The 20,211-nt window shown below is 37.1% G+C and overlaps 1 protein-coding gene and 1 pseudogene across 1 annotated transcript in view; both read right to left on the reverse strand.

Annotated features, from left to right (window-relative positions):
- ZSWIM5 (zinc finger SWIM-type containing 5) overlaps positions 1 to 20,211 on the reverse strand; it is a 169,525-nt gene that overhangs the window by 92,305 nt on the left and 57,009 nt on the right. The window lies entirely within an intron of this gene.
- On the reverse strand, positions 17,989 to 19,527 carry LOC132658409 (small ribosomal subunit protein uS8-like; annotated as a pseudogene).

Here is a 20,211-nt window from a genome sequence, read left to right on the forward strand (position 1 = left end):
GTAACATTCCTGAAATAATAAAATTAAAGGAACAGAGAACAGATCAGTGGTTGCCAGGGATTAAGGATGTTACTTGGAGAGGGATATCGGAAAGAAACGTGAGGCTATAAAAGGACAATACCTGATATCCTTGTGGTAATAGAAATGCTTTGAATTTTGACTGTATCAATATCAATCTCCTGGTTGTGATATTGTAGTATTGTTTTGCAAGGTTTACTACTAGGGGAAATTAGGTAAAGGACACAAGGATTTTTCTGTTTGTTTTTTTTTTTTTACAAGTGTATGCCAATTTACAGTCATCTAAAAATAAAAAGTTTCATTAAAAACTTGTATAATGCTTACAAAGTGAGTAATATATAATATTTCCGACTTTGAGAAAGAACTGAGGAGTTCAGTAGGTAAGACAAGTATTCTCATTAAAAAATCACAATGCCTGATGATAATAATAGCTACATCCATTTACTATGCACCAGACACTGTCATAAGCTGTTTACATATACTAATTCATTTTGTTTTCATATCAACCCTATGAGGTATTATGATTATAATTATTTTATGGATGAACAAACTGAAGTATAAAGATATTTGGTGAGTTATACAAGGTAACACAACTTTCAGCTAACAAGTGCTATAAGAGCTATATACAATGTATGGCGCTAACACAGAGACTGGAGTGACCCACTATATCCAAGGAGACAAAGGTTGACACAGAAAGTTTCACAGAACTTTTGATGGATATTAAAGAGTTTATATGGAATTCTAACAAAGGAATCAACATACACAAGTTTCAGTGATGTAAAATAAGAAGATGCTACTGAGGAAAAATCATTAAAGTTTTCCTGGCTTTTAGTTTTCTTCCTCATAAAATAAATAGTTGAGACTGTGTTACAGTCCCTTCTAGCTCATACCGTCTATGATTTTATGCTGCTAGTGTACAAAGTTAAATTACTGGGGCCCTGCAGGTACAGTCCTTGTCTCTATGCAGTACTAGAATAATTTATGGGAAATGTGTCACTGTGCCCAAGAAACAAGGATATAGCTATTATCAATTATAGATTAAATACCACTGTGACACAAGTTTCAAAGGCTTTGGAGTTGGCTGGAGAAACCAAACCACCATTTATAATATTGTTTTTATGGGAAAATAACTTTCAAACTAAATACGGCATATAAAGTAGTTGTTTAAAAATTGTGCATGTTCTATTCAAACATATTCTAAAATGTCTGTTCAGAAGAAAAGAAAGAGATGTCCTTTAAAAAAATTAGAATCAGGCTTGGAAGGAGCTGTAGGTCTTAGAGAAAAGTTAATGAATAATCTTTTGTGTTTGATGCCAATTAGCTTTTATAACAGTTCCAGCCTTCAAAGGACAGGAAGCAGCAGAGAATTCAAAAGAGAATTCGAGACTGGAAAAAAGTGGCAAAGGCTAATCTCTGGAAAACAGTGCATATGTAAGCAAAATCATTTCCTTTCTTTTTGGTTCAAAGTGGAAACGAGCAGGATGCTGAAAGATGAGGGGAAGCAAGCAAAACCTGAGTTAGGGTAGCAGAAAAGAAACAGCCTCTAGGGGGACCCTGTAGTATAACAACTAAGAGCAGTACTTTTTCTTTTTCTTTTTTCTTTTTTTCTTTTTTAAGAGCACTACTTTTTCTTAGCTCTTCATCCCTGTGAGTGAAAAGAAAAGTAAGACTTCATATTAAACCAGAGTAAAGCCAAGGTTAAGTCACAAGAGTGAAAGTTTTCTGATGATGAAGTGTATGCTGAGATGTTTTATTCAACTGTGCTCCGAATTGTGTGTTTTAAATAGAAGCCCTAGGTTTATACTGACTATTCCACATTAGTTATTTACATTTATAATTTAGGACACTTTTCTAAACTTGAAATCCTTATAGTCAACTGCCTACTTGATGTCATCACTTAGATGGCTCACAGGTATATCATACTTCATAAATCTGCCTTCTTCTGGGCCTCCCACATAGCACGGTGGTGAAGAATCCACCTGCTGATGCAGGAGACACTAGAGACGCGTGCTTGATCCATGGGTCAGGAAGATCCCCAGGAGAAGGAAACTGGCAACCCACTCCAGCATTCTTGCTTGGAAAATTCCATGGACCGAGGACCCTGTAGGCTACAGTCCATGGGGTTGCAGAGTTGGACACGACTGAGAGACTGAGCTCACACACAGTGCCTTCTTCTGCCCCTAACTCCTGGCACAGCTTCCCTCCAAGTTGGACACGACTGAAGCAACTTAGCATGCACACACGCATATTTATATATGTACACATATATGACACTGAATCGCTTTGCCGTATACCTGAAACTACCACAACATGGCAAATCAAATATAATTCAATAAAAATAGCAGTAATAAAATAAAAATATATGAAAATTATGATCGAGGTATTATATAAGGGTCTGCAGAGCCATGTTTTACATGAATAATACACAGAGGGAAGTTCAGTTAGAGTATTTCTTTAAATGCTGTATTGAGATCTTACTTCTAAAGTTCAAACACTCTGTAAGAGAAATTTCTAAGTAAATGTTAGCAGTTTTAAAGATCTACTTTTAATAAGTTTTAAACTAGCCACATTTTTAAAGAAAGAACATTTTAAGCAGTAACAGTATTAGCAAAAGACAAAACAAATTATCTATATAATATAAACTGTTTCATCGAGGTGGGCAAAGCTTCATTATGACATTAGTGCTTTTCTGAGTTTCTCCCTTGATAGTTAGATACTATCAAATGAAAGTCTATGAGATAGGTTTATGTAAAACTCCTAGGCAGATAATAGAGGAATAAGAGAAACCTTTTACCAATACCTTCAGCTAAAGTAGTACACAGAGAGGATGAAAAGAAAAAGAAAAATTCCATTTATTGGCAATATGTAAAAACAATTATCATATTATGAATTATCATATTTAACTGCTTAAATCCATGCTATTTTTATTTCAGAACAGTATGACCTTGGTATTTTCTAACTATAAAAATAAAGGATATATGATGAATATCATTGATGTCATCCTTTCCTAACCTGAAATGCCAATCTCCTCTTTCTATAATAAACAATCTAGGCAATGAGTATTAAATCAGCAAATACTGAAAACCACTAGCAATTTTCAAAATTAGTTTGTCATTAGTTTCAATATTCTTACTTCTGAACACAATTGCTAACCAGAAAAAACTGCTATCTTTTTTATTTACATCTAATCTCTTTTCCTGTCCAACTCTTTTGGAGGCATAAAATAAGAAAAGAGTAATCAACAGAAGGGAGGCGAAAGGAAATTAGAAACAAATTACCTGGATAATCCATACACTGAATGATCATTCCATGAATGCATAATTAAGAACTACCTGTGAAATACATCATCTCTATACTAAAAAAGTCTCACTACTCTTATTTTTCTTTTTTAAAATTTGTTTAAAATTTTTTTTAATTTAAAATCAAGTATAGTTGATTTATGATATTGTGTTAATTTCTGTTGTATAGCAAATTGGTTCAGTTTTATATATAATACTGATATATATAAAATAATATACGTATATTATTTTTCAAATTATTTTCCAGCTCTCTCATTTTAATGGATATTTTTTGAGCCAACAATGACTAACCTCTACTATACTGACTTTTTTGCTAATTTGTGTTGAATTTGGTATGCTATATTTGCTTAAAATTAAAATAAAGTATGCCTCACATACTTCAGACTCTTGATGAGGTTGAAGGAGGAAAGTGAAAGAGCCAGCTTAAAACTAAATATTAAAAAAACTAAGATCATGGCATCTGGCCCCATTATTTCATGGCAAATAGAGGGGGAAAGGGGCTTCCCTGTGGCTCAGCTGGACCCCAAGAAAATAAAGTCTGTAACTGTTTCCAATGTTTCCCCAACTATTAGCCATGAAGTGATGAGACCAGCTGCTATGATCTTTGTTTTCTGAATGTTGAGTTTTAAGCCAGCTTTTTTCATTCTCCTCTTTCACTTTCATCAAGAGGCTCTTTAGTTCCTCTTCACTTTCTGCCATAAGGGTAGTGTCATCTGCATATCTGAGGTTACTGATATTTCTCCAGGCAATCTTGATTCCAGCTTGTGCTTCATCCAGTCCAGCATTTCTCATGATGTACTCTGCATAGAAGTTAAATAAGCAGGGTGACAATTATTCAGCCTTGACATACTTCTTTTCCAATTTGGAACCAGTCTATTGTTTCATGTCCAGTTCTAACTGTTGCTTCTTTACTTACATACAGGTTTCGTAGGAGGTAAGCAAAATGGTCTGGTATTCCCATCTCTTTCAGAATTTTCCACAGTTTGTTGTTATCCACACTGTCAAAGGCTTTAGCATAGTCAATGAAGAACATGTTTTTCTAGAATTCTCTTGCTTTTTCTATCAACGGATGTTTGCAATTTGATCTCTGGTTCCTCTGCCTTTTCTAAATCCAGCTTGCACATCTGGAAGTTCTCAGTTCATGTAATATTAAAGCCTTTTTTTTTTTTTTTACTAAGAAAACATTTTTATTTTTTCTTTTTTTAAAATTTTATTTATTATTATTTTTACTTTACAATATTGTATTGGTTTTGCCACACATCAACATGAATCCGCCACAGGTGTACATGTAGTCCCAATCCCAGACCCCCCTCCCACCTCCCCCCCGACACCATCCCTCCGGGTCATCCCAGTGCACCAGCCCCAAGCATCCTGCACCCTGCATTGAACCTAGACTGACGATTCATTTCTTATATGATATTATACATGTTTCAATGCCATTCTCCCAAATCATCCCACCCTCTCCCTCTCCCACAGAGTCCAAAAGACTGTTCTATACATCTGTCTCTTGTGCTGTCTCACATACAGGGTTATCGTTACCCTCTTTCTAAATTCCATATATGTGTGTTAATATACTGTATTGGTGTTTTTCTTTCTGGTGAAGCCTATCTTGAAGGATTTTGAGCATTACCTTGCTAGCATGTGAAATGAATGCAATTGTGCGGTAGTTTGAACATTCTTTGGCATTGCCCTTCTTTGGGGCTGGAATGAAAACTGACCTTTTCCAGTCCTGTGGCCACTGCTGAGTTTCCCAAATTTGCTGGCATATTGAGTGCAGCACGTTTAACAGATCATTGTTTAGGATTTGAAATGGCTCAGCTGGAATTCCATCACCTCCACTAGCTTTGTTCGTAATGATGCTTCCTAAGGCCCACTTGACTCCAGGATGTCTGGCTCTAGATGAGTGATCACATACACTATTGTGGTTATCTGGGTCATTAAGATTTTTTCTGTATAGTTCTTTTGAGTATCCTTGTCACCTCTTCTTAGTATCTTCTGCTTATCTTAGGTCCACATTTCTGTTCTTTATTGTGCCCATCTTTGCATGTGATGTTCCCTTGGTATCTCTAATTTACTTGAAGAAATTTGAATATAAACCTCCATGATATGAAACATCTATAAGTTACTGATTTCAGCATTATTTCTAATATCAAAAGAATGGAGATATCCCTTGTGTCCAGCCACAGATGTAGAACATAGTTTTCCAAATTCTTCCCATGTGTTTTGTGCAATGTGCCTATGTCACTCCTCCATCAAGAGGTATAGTGACTCTGGGCCAATTTTAGGGCTGCCCTAGAAAAAAATGATGTCACAGTGGCAACAAGCACATATAGCACCTAGGTTTTTGTTTCTAAAAACCATTACCACTGAAAGTAACCATTCCATAGTGAATTTCAGGTCTAGGCAGTGAAGGTATCAATTTTTTTCTGGGTCGTTCCACCTTGCCTGAAATCAAGGATGAACTCCAAGGAAAAGTATGTTAAAAGGAGACAAGAAGCTGGAAAGGACTTCCACTAGCCAAATAAATAACAATTTGAGTATCAAAAAGAAAAATGACTATGACCATAAAATATTTTTTAAAACCTATGTGTCCATAGAGATACCTCAAAAAAAAAAAAAAGGGGGAAAAGAAAGAAAAGAAAAACCTCATTTGCCGCCATTGGAGGTCACTTTTTATTACTTAAAGTCCTTATCTGATCATTTCAGCTAAAGAGGAAAAAATTAGCACTAACAATGATGTTTTAGTAGGAACTGTCAAGGCTGTATATTGTCACCCTGCTTATTTAACTTCTATGCAGAGTACATCATGAGAAACGCTGGGCTGGAAGAAGCACAAGATGGAATCAAGATTGCCAGGAGAAATATCAATAGCCTCAGATATGCAGATGATACCACCCTTATGGCAGCAAGTGAAGAAGAACTAAAGAGCCTCTTGATGAAAGTGAAAGAGGAGAGTGAAAAAGTTGGCTTAAAGGTCAACATTCAGAAAACTAAGATTACGGTATCTGGTCCCATCACTTCATGGCAAATAGATGGGGAAACAGTGGAAACAGTGTCAGACTTTATTTTGGGGGGCTCCAAAATCACTGCAGATGGTGACTGCAGCCATGAAATTAAAAGACACTTACTCCTTGGAAGGAAAGTTATGACCAACCTAGATAGCATATTAAAAAGCAGAGACATTACTTTGCCAACAAAGGTCCATCTAGTCAAGGCTATGGTTTTTCCAGTAGTCATGTATGGATGTTAGAGCTGGACTGTGAAGAAAGCTGAGCACCGAAGAATTGATGCTTTTGAAGTGTGGTGTTGGAGAAGACTCTTGAGAGTCCCTTGGGCTGCAAGGAGATCTAACCAGTCCATTCTGAAGGAGATCAGTCCTGGGTGTTCTTTGGAAGGAATGATGCTAAAGCTGAAACTCTAGTACTTTGGCCACCTCATGGGAAGAGTTGACTCATTGGAAAAGACCCTGATGCTGGCAGGGACTGGAAGCAGGAGGAGAAGGGGATGACAGAGGATGAGATGGCTGGATGGCATCACCGACTCGATGGACATGACTTTGCGTGCTGCAATTCATGGGGTCGCAAAGAGTCAGACACAACTGAGCGACTGAACTGACTGATCCAGCACTTCTCAGGAAACACTCTCTTTGAAGAATGCTAGCTGATAAATATAAAAGGAATGATGGGATAAGAAAAAATAACTTTTCCATAATCCATAATGAAACAATTGATTATAGCAATTGTTTATATCTGGTTAATACTCTAAATATATTAAGAACTCAACTCAAGAGCAACAAATCAATTCGATTTAAATTGGGCAAGGACTTTGAATATACATTTTCCCAAAGACATACAAATAGACAATAGGTACATGAACTAGTGCTCAGTATCACTAATAATCAGGGAAATACAAATAAAAAACACAATGAGATATGACTTCCACCTGTTAGAATGGTTATTATCAAACAGACAGGAAATAACAAGTGCTGGTGAGGATGGAGAGAAAAAGAAACTACTGGTGGGGATATAAGTTGGTACAGCCACCTGTGGAAATAGTATAGAAGTTCCTCAAAAAGTTTAAAATAGAACTACCATATGATTCAGCAATTCCACTTCTGGGTATACATACAAAATAGACGAAACCACTCTTTCAAAGATAGCTCCAATGTTTATTATAGCACTACTCACAATGGCCAACACACTAACATAACTGCCTGTTCATAGATGAATGGATAAAGATGTGAGATACACACACACACACACCACACACACACACACACACACACACACACACACACAATGGCATATTATTCAGTCATAAAAGAAGGAAATTCTGCCATTTGTGACAATATGGATGGAGCTTGAGGGCATTATGCTAAATAGATAACTCAGGAGAAAAGAAACATTGCATGATTTTATGTGGAATCTAAAAGAAACCAAACTCAAAGATACCAGACTGGTGGTTGCCTGGGGCAGAGTGTAGGGAAATGGATCATGATAGATTAAATTAGAAATAAATAACGGAAAGATAAGGAAAATTTCCAGTAGTCATGTATGGATGTGACAGTTAGACTATAAAGAAGGCTGAATGCCAAAGAATTGATGCTTTTGAATTGTGGTGTTGAAGAAGACTCTTGAGAGTCCTTTGGACAGCAAAGATATCAAACCTGTCAACCCTAAAGTATTCACTGGAAGGACTGAGGCTGAAACTGAAGCTCCAATACTTTGACCACTTGATATAAAGAGCTGACTCACTGGAAAAGATTGAAGGTGATGGGAAAGATTGAAGGCAAAAGAAGAGGGCAGCAGAGGATGGGATGGCTAGACAGACCATTAATCACTGACCCAATGGACATGAGTTTGAGCAAACTTCAGGAGATAGTGAAGGACAGGGAAGCCTGGCATGCTGCAGTACATGGGGTCACAAAGAGTCAGATACGACTTAGTGACTGAATAATAACAGCAAGGAAAATTTCCAATCTCTTGGCAAGTTTGAAAATAGAAAAACAACACAGAAAAATCAATAGAGCCAAAAGCTGGTTCTCTGGTACTAAGGCCAAACAAAATCAGAGAAAGGAAGGAAGGCAGGAAGGTAAGAAAAAAGAAGACATGATTATTTATATAGAAACTTCCAAAGAATTTACAAAAAAATTCCTAACACTAAGTGCATTTAGCAAGGACTTGGATATAGGTATAAAAATTTTGGATACAGAATACAAAAATCAATTAGATTTCTTTATATCAGAAATGTACAAATGAAAATTAAAATTTTTTTAATATTCTATTTTAATAACTTCACAAAAAGGTATGTTTTTGTAAACTCCTTGGGAGTTTCTATATAGACAATCACGTCATTTTCTTTTTTTCTTACCTTATTAAAAAGCAGAGACATTACTTTGCCAACAAAGGTCCATCTAGTCAAGGCTATGGTTTTTCCAGTTGTCATGTATGGATGTGAGAGTTGGACTGTGAAGAAAGCTGAGTGCCGAAGAATTGATGCTTTTGAACTGTGGTGTTGGAGAAGACTCTTGAGAGTCCCTTGGACTGCAAGGAGGTCCAACCAGTCCATCCTAAAGGAGATCAGTCCTGGGTGCTCATTAGAAGGACTGATGTTAAAGCTGAAACTCCAATACTTTGGCTACCTGATGCAAAGAGCTGACTTACTGGAAAAGACCCTGATGCTCAGAAAGATTGAGGGCAGGAGGAGAAGGGAACGACAGAGGATGAGATGATTGGACGGCATCACCGACTCAATGGACATGGGTTTGGGTGGACTCTGAGAGCTGGTGATGGGCAGGGAGGCCTGGCGTGCTATGATTCACAGGGTCGCAAAAAGCTGGACATGACTGAGCAACTTCCTTCCTTCCTTCCTTCCTTTCTCTGATTTTGTTTGGCCTTAATACCAGAGAACCAGCTTTTGGCTTTACTGATTTTTTTCTATTTGTTTTTCTATTTTCAAACTTGCCAAAGATTGAAAACTTTCCTTGTTGTTTTTCAAAAATATCCAATTATAATAACTTTAAAATAGGTGTATAAGCCTAACAAAACATTTACAGAATCTGTATGCTGAAAACTACAAAGAGTGATGAAAGAAATCCAGGAAAATCTAAATATAGAGATATTGTATTTATAGATTAAATATGCAACAAAGTAAAGATTTCAATTTTTCCAAAACCGATATATAGGTTTGTTTAGTCGCTGAGTCATGGTTGACTGCATGATCCCATGGACTGTAACCCGTCAGGCTCCTCTGTCTTCCTCCTCCTACTTTTGCAGGCAAGAATACTGGAATGGGTTGCCATTTCCTTCTCCAGAGCATCTTCCAGACCCAGAGACTGAACCCAGTCTTTTAAAGACAGATTCTTTACCAAAAGGCAGATTCTTTATCACTTTACTAAAGTGGTAAAGACAGACTCTTTACCACTGAGCCACCAAAAACATTCTTTTGCTGATATTTTGACTTGTATTATAGGCTTGTATATACAGGCTATATAGGCTTAATATAATACAAGTCAAAATATCAGCAAAAACTTTTAAAATATATATATTGGTTCTAAAAGGAACTGGAATAGTTTAAAATGATTTTAAAAGAATAAAGTTAGAAGAATCACAATGATTTCAAGACTTACTATAAAGCTATAATAATAAAAATTGTGTGGTAACAGTAAAAGGATTGACACCTAAATCAATGAAAGAAAACAGAGTCTTGAAATAGACTTATGCAAATATTACCAACTGATTTTTGGTGAAGATTCAAAAGTATTCAGTGGATAAGGACAGTCTTTTCAACATACAGGGTTGGACACAGAACATTTATACGCAAAAAAAAAGTAATCTAAATATCGTATTTTATATAGAATTAACTCAAAACGGATTACAGACTGAATGGAAAAATGTAAAAATAGAAAATGTTTAGAATAAGACATAGCAGAAAATCTTTGTGACCTGGGGTTAGGCAAAGGCTTTCCCCCCCGCCCCACCCAACTTATTTCTTTACTGAAGTACAGTTGATTTAAAATGTTATGTTAATTTCTTCTATACAGTAAAGTGACTCAGTTATACACATATATACATTCTTTTTAATATTCTTTTCCATTATGGTTTATCCCAGGACACTGAATATGGATCCCTGTGTTTACAGTAGGACCTTATTGCTTAGCCACTGTATATGAAGGAGTTTTTAGACATGTCAGCAAAAGCACAATCCACAAAAGAAAAAGCTGATAAGTTAGACTTCATTAATATTAAAAACCTTTGCTCTACCAGGGATACTGTTAAAAGGATGAAGAAAACAAGCAAGAGATTGGGAGGTGCTATCTGCAAAGCACATATCCAATAAAAGACTTGTATCAAAAATACACAGTGAACTCTCAAAACTCAAATTAAGAAAACAAAGAGTCTACTTTAAAACTAGGCAAAAGATTTGGACACATCTCTAAAGAAAACATGCAAATGACAAGTAGGCACATGAAAAGATGTTCAACATCGTTAGCTCTGAAAGAACTGCAAATTAAAACAATAACTCTTTGATGTATATTTATGAGAATGGATAAAATTAAAATAATGACAAGACAAAAGAACAAACAAAAACAAAACAAGAAAAAATTTAAAAATCAACAATACCAAGTGTTGGTGAGGATGCAGAACTGGCATTTTCATTCATTGAAGGTAGGAATGCAAAATGGTACAGGCATTCTGGAAGATCATCTGGCAGTTTCTTCAGTTCAGTTCAGTTCAGTCACTCAGTCATGTCCGACTCCTTGCGACCCCATGAATCGCAGCATGCCAGGCCTCCCTGTCCATCACCAACTCCTGCAGTTCACTCAAACTCACGTCCATTGAGTCACTGATGCCATCCAGCCATCTCATCCTCTGTTATCCTCTTCTCCTCCTGCCCCTAATCCCTCCCAGCATCAAAGTCTTTTCCAATGAGTCAACTCTTCGCATGAGGTGGCCAAAGTACTGGAGTTTCAGCTTTAGCATCATTCCTTCCAATGAACACCCAGGACTGGTCTCCTTTAGGATGGACTGGTTGGATCTCCTTGCAGTCCAAGGGACTCTCAAGAGTTTTCTCCAACACCACAGTTCAAAAGCATCAATTCTTCAGTGCTCAGCTTTCCTCACAGTCCAACTCTCACATCCATACATGACCACAGGAAAAACCATAGCCTTGACTAGATGGAGCTTTGTTGGCAAAGTAATATCTCTGCTTTTGAATATGCTATCTAGGTTGGTCACAACTTTCCTTCCAAGGAGTAAGCGTCTTTTAATTTCATGGCTGCAATCACCATCTGCAGTGATTTTGGAGCCCCCAAAAATAAAGTCTGACACTGTTTCCACTGTTTCCCCATCTATTTCCCATGAAGTGATGGGACCAGATGCCATGATCTTCGTTTTCTGAATGTTGAGCTTTAGGCCAACTTTTTCACTCTCCTCTTTCACTTTCATCAAGAGCTTTTTAGTTCTTCTTCACTTTCTGCCATAAGGGTGGCATCATCTGCATATCTGAGCTTATTGATATTTCTCCTGGCAATTTTGATTCCATCTTGTGCTTCTTCCAGTCCAGTGTTTCTCATGATGTACTCTGCATAGAAGTTAAATAAGCAAGGTGACAATATACAGCTTGACGTACTCCTTTTCCTATTTGGAACCAGTCTGTTGTTCCATGTCCAGTTCTAACTGTTGCTTCCTGACCTGCACATAGGTTTCTCAAGAGGCAGGTCAGGTGGTCTGTATTCCCATCTCTTTCAGAATTTTCCACTGTTTATTGCGATCCACACAGTCAAAGGCTTTGGCATAGTCAATAAAGCAGAAATAGATGTTTTTCTGGAACTCTCTTGCTTTTTCCATGATCCAGCGGATGTTGGCAATTTGATCTCTGGTTCCTCTGCCTTTTCTAAAACCAGCTTGAACATCTGGAAGTTCACAGTTCACGTATTGCTGAAGCTTGGCTTGGAGAATTTTGAGCATTACTTTACTAGCGTGTGAGATGAGTGCAACTGTGCGGTAGTTTGAGCATTCTTTGGCATTGCCTTTCTTTGGAATTGGAATGAAAACTGACCTTTTCCATTCCTGTGGCCACTGCTGAGTTTTCCAAATTTGCTGGCATATTGAGTGCAGCACTTTCACAGCATTATCTTTCAGGATTTGAAATAGATCAACTGGAATTCCATCACCTCCACTAGCTTTGTTAGTAGTGATGCTTTCTAAGGCCCACTTGACTTCACATTCCAGGATGTCTGGCTCTAGGTGAGTGATCACACCATCATGATTATCTGGGTCGTGAAGATCTTTTTTGTTTCTTATAAACCCAGAAATTTCTTCTAGACCCAGAAATCCCTCTCCTGGGATTTCTCCCTGGAGAATGAAAACTTACATTATACAAAACCTGATTATCAGTGTTTATAGCAGTTCTGTTCATAGTTGCCCAAAACAACTCAAACTGGAAAACAATTCAAATGTCCTTTACACCAGGTGAATGGAGAAACAATTTGTGGTACATCCATACAAAGGATATTACTCAGCAATAAGAAAGAAGAAACAAAAGATACATGCAACAATTTAGAGGAATATCAAAGGTTTATGCTGAGTAAAAGAAGCCAGTCTAGAAAAGTTACATACTGTATAGTTCCATGCATATGACATTCTCTAAAAGATGAAATTATAATGATGGAGAACAACAATGGTTTCCAGGCGATAAAGGTTTGACTGTAAAGAGATGACATGTGGAAGATTTTCAGCGTGATAGAATTGTTCTGTATTCTGATTATGGTACTGATTACACAAATCTATACATGTGTATACATCTATATGCTTGTTACTTGGAAAAAAATCTGTGACAAACCTAGACAGTGTATTAAAAAGCTGAAACATTACTTTGCCAACAAAGGTCCATCTAGTCAAAGCTATGGTTTTTCCAGCAGTCATGTATGGATGTGAGAGTTGGACTATAGAAAAAACTGAGTGCTGAAGAATTGATGCTTTGAACTGTGGTGTTGGAGAAGACTCTTGAGAGTCCCTTGGACTGCAAGGAGATCAAACTCATCAATCCTTAAAACATCAGCCCTGAATATTTATTGGAAGGACTGACGCTGAAGCTGGAACTCCAATACATTGGCCACCTGATGTGAAGAACTAACTCTTCACATCAGGAAATCTTTGCTGCTGGGAAAGATTGAAGGCAGGAGAAGGGGACAACAGAAGATGAGATGTTTGGATGGCATCACCAACTCAATGGACATGAGTTTAAGCAAGTTCCAGGAATTGGTGATGGACAGGGAAGCCTGGTGTGCTGCAGTCCATGGGGTTGCAAAGAGTTGGACATGACTGAGTGACTAAACTGAACTGATACATGTGTTAAAATTCATAGAACTGTACACGTCAAAAGAAAAGAATAGTTTTGTTTTTTACAGTGTGAGGTTTTAAAAAACACTTTTTAAAGTTGAGGGACAAAAGAGAGGAGAAGAGAGAAGAGCAACTGAACAACCAAGGAGAAATTTCAACTAAGAGAGCAGAGTATCTTGGAAACCTTGTGAAGATTACCAGTCAAAGATAGGGTGTAATCTATATCAAATGTTACTGATAATCAAGTTAGACAAGGACTGAGAAATGACAACTAGTAATGTAGAGGTCATCAGTGACTCTGATGAGAACACCATTAGAATAGGATGGAAAAAATGGGAGGAGGGAAATTAGAGTTAACAAGTACAGAGCCTGGGAAAGAAATAGGACAATAGCTGACAGAAGTTAGCAGAGTTAAGAGAAGATAATTTTTTTAAGACTCAAGAAATAAAAGTATGTTTATATGCTGATGTGTGTGTGCTCAGTTGCTTCAGTTGTGTCTGACTCTGTGTGACCCCATGGACTGTAGCCCAACAGGCTCCTCGGTCCATTCGATTTTCCCAGCAAGAATACTGGACTGGGTTGCCATGCCCTCCTCCAGGGGATCTTCCTGACCCAGGGATAGTACTCCCTTCTTCTGTGTCTCCTGCATTGCAGGCAGGTCCTTAATCGCTGAGCCACCAGGGAAGTCCTTATAGGCTAATGTGAATATCCAGTAGAAAATGAAAAGTGGATGCAGTCCAAATTATTTTGCATACAGCTTTTTTTCAGCACTTACACTGTAACTAATTGTTTACATACACACACACATTCCATATGGTAAACATAAAGTCTGAAAACATAGGAAAATATACTTTTCATCAAAGACTTCTTGGATCTTTTTTAATTGGAGTATAATTGCTTTGTATTTAGATCTTAAAAACATATATAAGTATAAAATAAAAGTATCTATGTTTCTAGACCTTACAGACAACTTACAAACACAGTTGCAAATATACATAGTCATGGTGATTATAAGTTCCTTGAGGACAACTATTATATCTTACTCATTTTTTTAGTCCTAGTCCCTATGAACAGAGTCAGTATTCAATTAAAAATATTTGCTGAATGGATTTATAGTACATAACAAGTCAGTTAGACTATTTTTTTAAAAAAAGATTCAACTCTATGAGCTACTCTATAATAAATCAACTTATTTTCCTATGAATATCCAACACAGCACAAAACAACTCTCTGATTTTCCTGATCAGTCCTGACCCACATGACCCTTGGTCTTATGCCTGCAGTCCACATTTTTTGTATTAACTCTGAACTTAGCCAAATTCTTCTGAATTATCACTGCTATAAACTATACTCCTTTTATTATAAATGTTCACGATTTCCCTAATGTCCCAATGGGCACAAATGACAAGTCCTAAATAACAAATGATATCACTTTTAATAAAAAAGGAAAAACATTATCACCTTCAAAAAGGGCTAAATATTAAACCTCAAAACTTAAATTTTGAAAATGTGGAATCCTAATTCAAAACATAACTAGAATTCTATGTAGATTCCAGTTTAAATGAAATGTCATATTAATTTAAGAAACAATTTTTCCATATAAAACCTCCTCCAGTTACCACAAAGGAAAAAAATGCATATGTATACATACTGCAACTTGCCATGTTCACTAGAAAATGTACAATTATCACCATAAGAGAGGTTTCTGCTTTGCAGAACTCTACTGTGCATTCAAAAACAGTTCTAAGAAAAGTCTCTAATCTCCCCCATTGTTAGTCAAGTGGTTTATACATGCAGAAAAAAAAAATGAAAATCAGCTAGATGCATATACTATGGGAAGGGAAAAATGAGGAAAGAAATCACCTCAACAACTCTCACTTTTCTCCTTTCCAAAAATCCCTTATTATTACCCCCTTTCCTCATTCTTCCCTCCGAAAAGGAAAAAAAAAAGCCAGGATCCTTGCCAAACCCCACAAAAACCCTTAGGCCTCTCTCAAGCATGCAAATGTAATTTTCTACCCAGACAACACACTCTCTTTTTAATGAACTCCAAAAACAATCTGTGAATGCCCACAGAAGAGAAAAGAGGAAAATTGCAATGAAAGAAAATACAAACAGAGAGATGTGGGGGAGGGTCAAGATGGATATGGCAAGTCCAGAGTTTAAATAGACATAAAAGATAATGAAGGTGAAAGGACTGTAATCAAATAAAATGGTCTGCAGGCTGTCATTTCATACAAATTAGAGTCAGAGAAATATATGAATATTCACTTGAATAAAAATCATTCATTATAGGAGTGGCCCTTCAAGTAAAAGGATCCCTGTCAAGGCCCAATGTGGCTGTCATTCTTTGTTCCATTTTGTAACTAAAAAACAAAAACAAAAATAACTGTGTAGAGATGAAAGAGAAAAAATAATAATTTTTCATATGCACCCACCTCTGAAACAGTCAAGAGCAGGAGCAAATTTCCTCATGACACAGCCAAATAATATGTCAAAATTAGATATTCAAAGAATGTTAATAAATGACAAGAGACACTTCAGTCAGTCACATGACTCCGATCCCTGCAGATGCACATTATGATTCAGATTTGAACAGCAAACAGAGTAGGCCACAGGGCAGGGTGGGAGGACTTAAGAAAAACACAATGCAAAAGGTCATCAAAATGAAAACTGTCTTCTTGCCTCAAAATTTGAAGAGAAGTTTTACTGAAAAAAAAAAAAAGCTTTAAACCAATTGAGGCTGAAATAATTACAACATTTTATGATCTAACCTCTTAATGATGAATAGAATTCTTCTCCCTGCTTAAGGATCAAATTGGTTGGGCTCTACACTTGTCTGGCACCATGCTGTGGGCTATTTCCTTTAATATATAACCAATCAAAGATGTATTCAGGCTTTTGTGAGACCCTAAAGCTTTGCTAACTGCATATCCTAGAGCATCATGAGGTTTTTCTAAAAGGAAGCAGACAAAGCGATATACAGTGATAGCCTCCCTTGGATACGTGATATTCAGTAGACCCTTTCTCAAAGGTAGATATTGAAACCTTTTATAATACACCAAACAGACAATTTTCCTTATAATATCTGTAGTACTTTTCTTATAATATTTATACTAATTTTTTTCCTCCCTTCAATTTATATCAACATACTTCAAGGTCACAGATGCTTAGAGGAGTGACAAAAGAAAACAAACTCTTCAAAATATGCAACTGTTAAAATACATAACAAAATACATAATTCACTGGGAAAGACCCTGATGCTGGGAAAGATTGAAGGCAGGAGAAGAGGATGACAGAGGACAAGATGGTTGGATAGCATCACCGACTCGATATACATGAGTTTGAGCAAGCCCTGGGAGTTGGTGATAGACAGGGAGGCCTGGCATGCTGCAGTCCATGGGGTTGCAAAGAACTGGACACAACTAAGTCCTGGGTGTTCTTTGGAAGGAATGATGCTAAAGCTGAAACTCCAGTACTTTGGCCACCTCATGCAAAGAGCTGACTCATTGGAAAAGTCTCTGATGCTGGGAGGGATTGGGGGCAGGAGGCAAAGGGGACGAGAGAGGATGAGATGGCTGGATGGCATCACCGACTCGATGGACGTGAGTTTGAGTGAACTCCGGGAGTTGGTGATGGACAGGGAGGCCTGGCGTGCTGTGATTCATGGGGTCACAAATAGTAAGACATGACTGAGCGACTGAACTGAACCGAATATTATATTGTATTGATACACCACAATTTATTAATCAGTTGGTGGACATTGAGTTGTTTCCACCTTTCAGCCATTATGAATAATACTGATATATAAACACTTTTGTATAAGTTTCTGGATAGACATATACTTTCATTTCTCTTGGGTGTATGCTGAGAAGTGAAATTGCTGGTTCATACGCTAATTCTGTTTTCAACTTTTAAGGAACTGCCAAATTGTTTTCTATAGCTGCTCTAACATTTTATATTTCCAACAATGTACAGGGGCTCCTATTTTTCCAGGTCCTCTCCATTGTTTTGATCATAATCATCCATTGTTATCATCCATTGTTTTGATCATAATCATCATAGTGGTATGAAGTGGTATCTCACTGTGGTTTTGATTTACATTTTGTTAATGGTTGATGATGTTAAACATCTTTTTATGAGCTTATTGGTCATTTATATATCTTCTTTATGGTAGCTTTTAAACATGATTTATATGGGAAAATGAACAAAATACTGTTTTATAAAGAATGTTATATACTTGAAACAGATTTATTACAAAGATACAGGTCATTTTTCAGTATAAACAAATATTTAACTCTATTTTCTGTACTCTCATGTGAGTCCCCTGGATGATGTACTTGTTATAAATAAGTGAAAGTAAGACTTAATTTGTATAATACTGTTTTTTATGTTCTTTCATTCTTAAAGTCTTGATTTAATCTGGTTACCTTAATATACTTTGTTAGGAAGGTTTTAAAAGGCTATATGATCAATCTCATATAGATATTGCTGTGTAATATGTGCCAATATGTACAATTACTTTCACCAATAAATCATAAATTTAACAATAGTAGAGTGTTTATGTATACCTTGTATGGTCATTCCATAAAGATTTAAACTAAATTGTATATTCAGTGATGACTTTTATCATTAAGCCTAATAAAGTAGTATTAGCTTTCAGTAAGTTCTTACAGATTATTGTGTTTAACAGTTGTTGCTCAGTCGCTGAGGTGTGTCAGTTCTTCGCATCAGGTGGCCGAAGTGTTAGAGCTTCAGATTCAGCATCAGTCCTTCCAATGAATATTCAGGACTGATTTCCTTTAGGATGGACTGGTTAGATCTCCTTGCTGTCCAAGGGACTCTCAAGGGTTTTCTCCAACACCACAGTTCAAAAACATCAATTCTTCAGCACTCAGCTTTCCTTACGGTCCAATTTTCACATCCATACATGACTACTGGAAAAACTATAGCTTTGACCAGATGGACCTGTATCAGCAAAGTAATGTCTCTGCTTTTTAATATGCTGTCTAGGTTGGTCATAGCTTTTCTTCCAAGGAGCAAGAGTCTTTTAATTTCATGGCTGCAGTGACTTTGGAGCCCAAGAAAATAAAGCTGGTCACTGTTTCCAAAGTCACCCTGTCTATTTGCCATGAAGTGATGGGACCAGATGCCATGATATTAGTTTTTTGAATGTTGAGTTTTAAGCCAAGTTTTTTTCTTTCCCCCTTCTGATGCATTTTATTTGTATGTATTACATCCCTAGAAAAAGAATCCAAAGATTTTCCCTCCTGTATGTTTTCATCTTACTTCTTCATTGTCCATGATGCCAGCTGAGGTTGTCAGTACAATGAAATCAAACTGATGGGATGAGAGCAGGTTATTCTGCCATTACTTCTAGATCTTTGAGTTGTACATCGAATCTGGGGCTGATCACTCCACACTTATTTAGCCTGCCTGTGAGGTTCACAACAATATTCCCAGCTCTGTGATTGTCAATGATTTCAAATTCACTAATGTAACCATGAGTCATCATCAGTTAGAAACCCAATGATGATTTTGGAGCATAGCATAGTAAGGACCTGGTGTTTGCCTCTCTTTTCAGCATTCTTGATACTCTTGAGAGCATCAGCCAGGACATTCATGTGCGCCATCCAGCACAGAAAGATGGCAGAAAGAGCTAAGCCAGCTTTTTCACTCTTCTCTTTCACTTTCATCAAGAGACTCTTCAGTTCCTCTTTGCTTTCTGCCATAAGGGTGGTGTTATCTGCATACGTGAGGTTATAGATATTTCTCCTGGCAATCTTGATTCCAGCTTGTGCTTCATCCACCCTGGCTTTTTGCATGATGTACTCTGCAAAGAAGTTAAATAAGCAGGGTGACAATATATAGTCTTGACATACTCCTTTCCCAATTTGGAATCAGTCTGTTGTTCCATGTCCAGTTCTATCTGTTTCTTCTTGACCTGCATACAGATTTCTCAGAAGGCAGGTGAGATGGTCTGGTATTCCCATCTCTTTAAGAATTTTCCATTATACTACTGGAGAAGGGTGGAGAAATAACTCCAGAAAGAATGAAGAGATGGCGCCAAAGTGAAAACAACACTGACTCTTTGTGACCCTATGGACTGTACAGTTCATGGAATTCTCCAGGCCAGAATACTGGAGTGGGTAGCTGTTCTCTTCTCCAGGGGATCTTCCCAACCCAAGGACTGAACCCAGGTCTCATGCATTGCAGGCAGATTCTTTACTAGTTGAGACACCAGGGAAGCCCAAGAATACTGGAGTGGGTAGCCTATCCCTTCTCCAGCAGATCTTTCTGACCCAGGAATTAAACCAGCATCTCCTGCATTGCAGATTCTTTACCAACTGAGTTACTAGGGATGCCCAACATAATATTCTTCAGCCATAAAAAGACAGAACGCTACAACTTGGATGAACCTTGAAAATATTAAGAGAAAGAAACCAGACACAAAAAGTCACATATTGTATTATTCCATTTATATGAAATATCCAGAACAAGCAAATCCACAGAGAGAGAGAATAGATTAGAGGGGACAGAGGAAACACATT

The sequence above is a fragment of the Ovis aries genome, chromosome 1 (assembly GCF_016772045.2).
Source record: "Ovis aries strain OAR_USU_Benz2616 breed Rambouillet chromosome 1, ARS-UI_Ramb_v3.0, whole genome shotgun sequence".
Classification (NCBI taxonomy): Eukaryota; Metazoa; Chordata; class Mammalia; order Artiodactyla; family Bovidae; genus Ovis; species Ovis aries.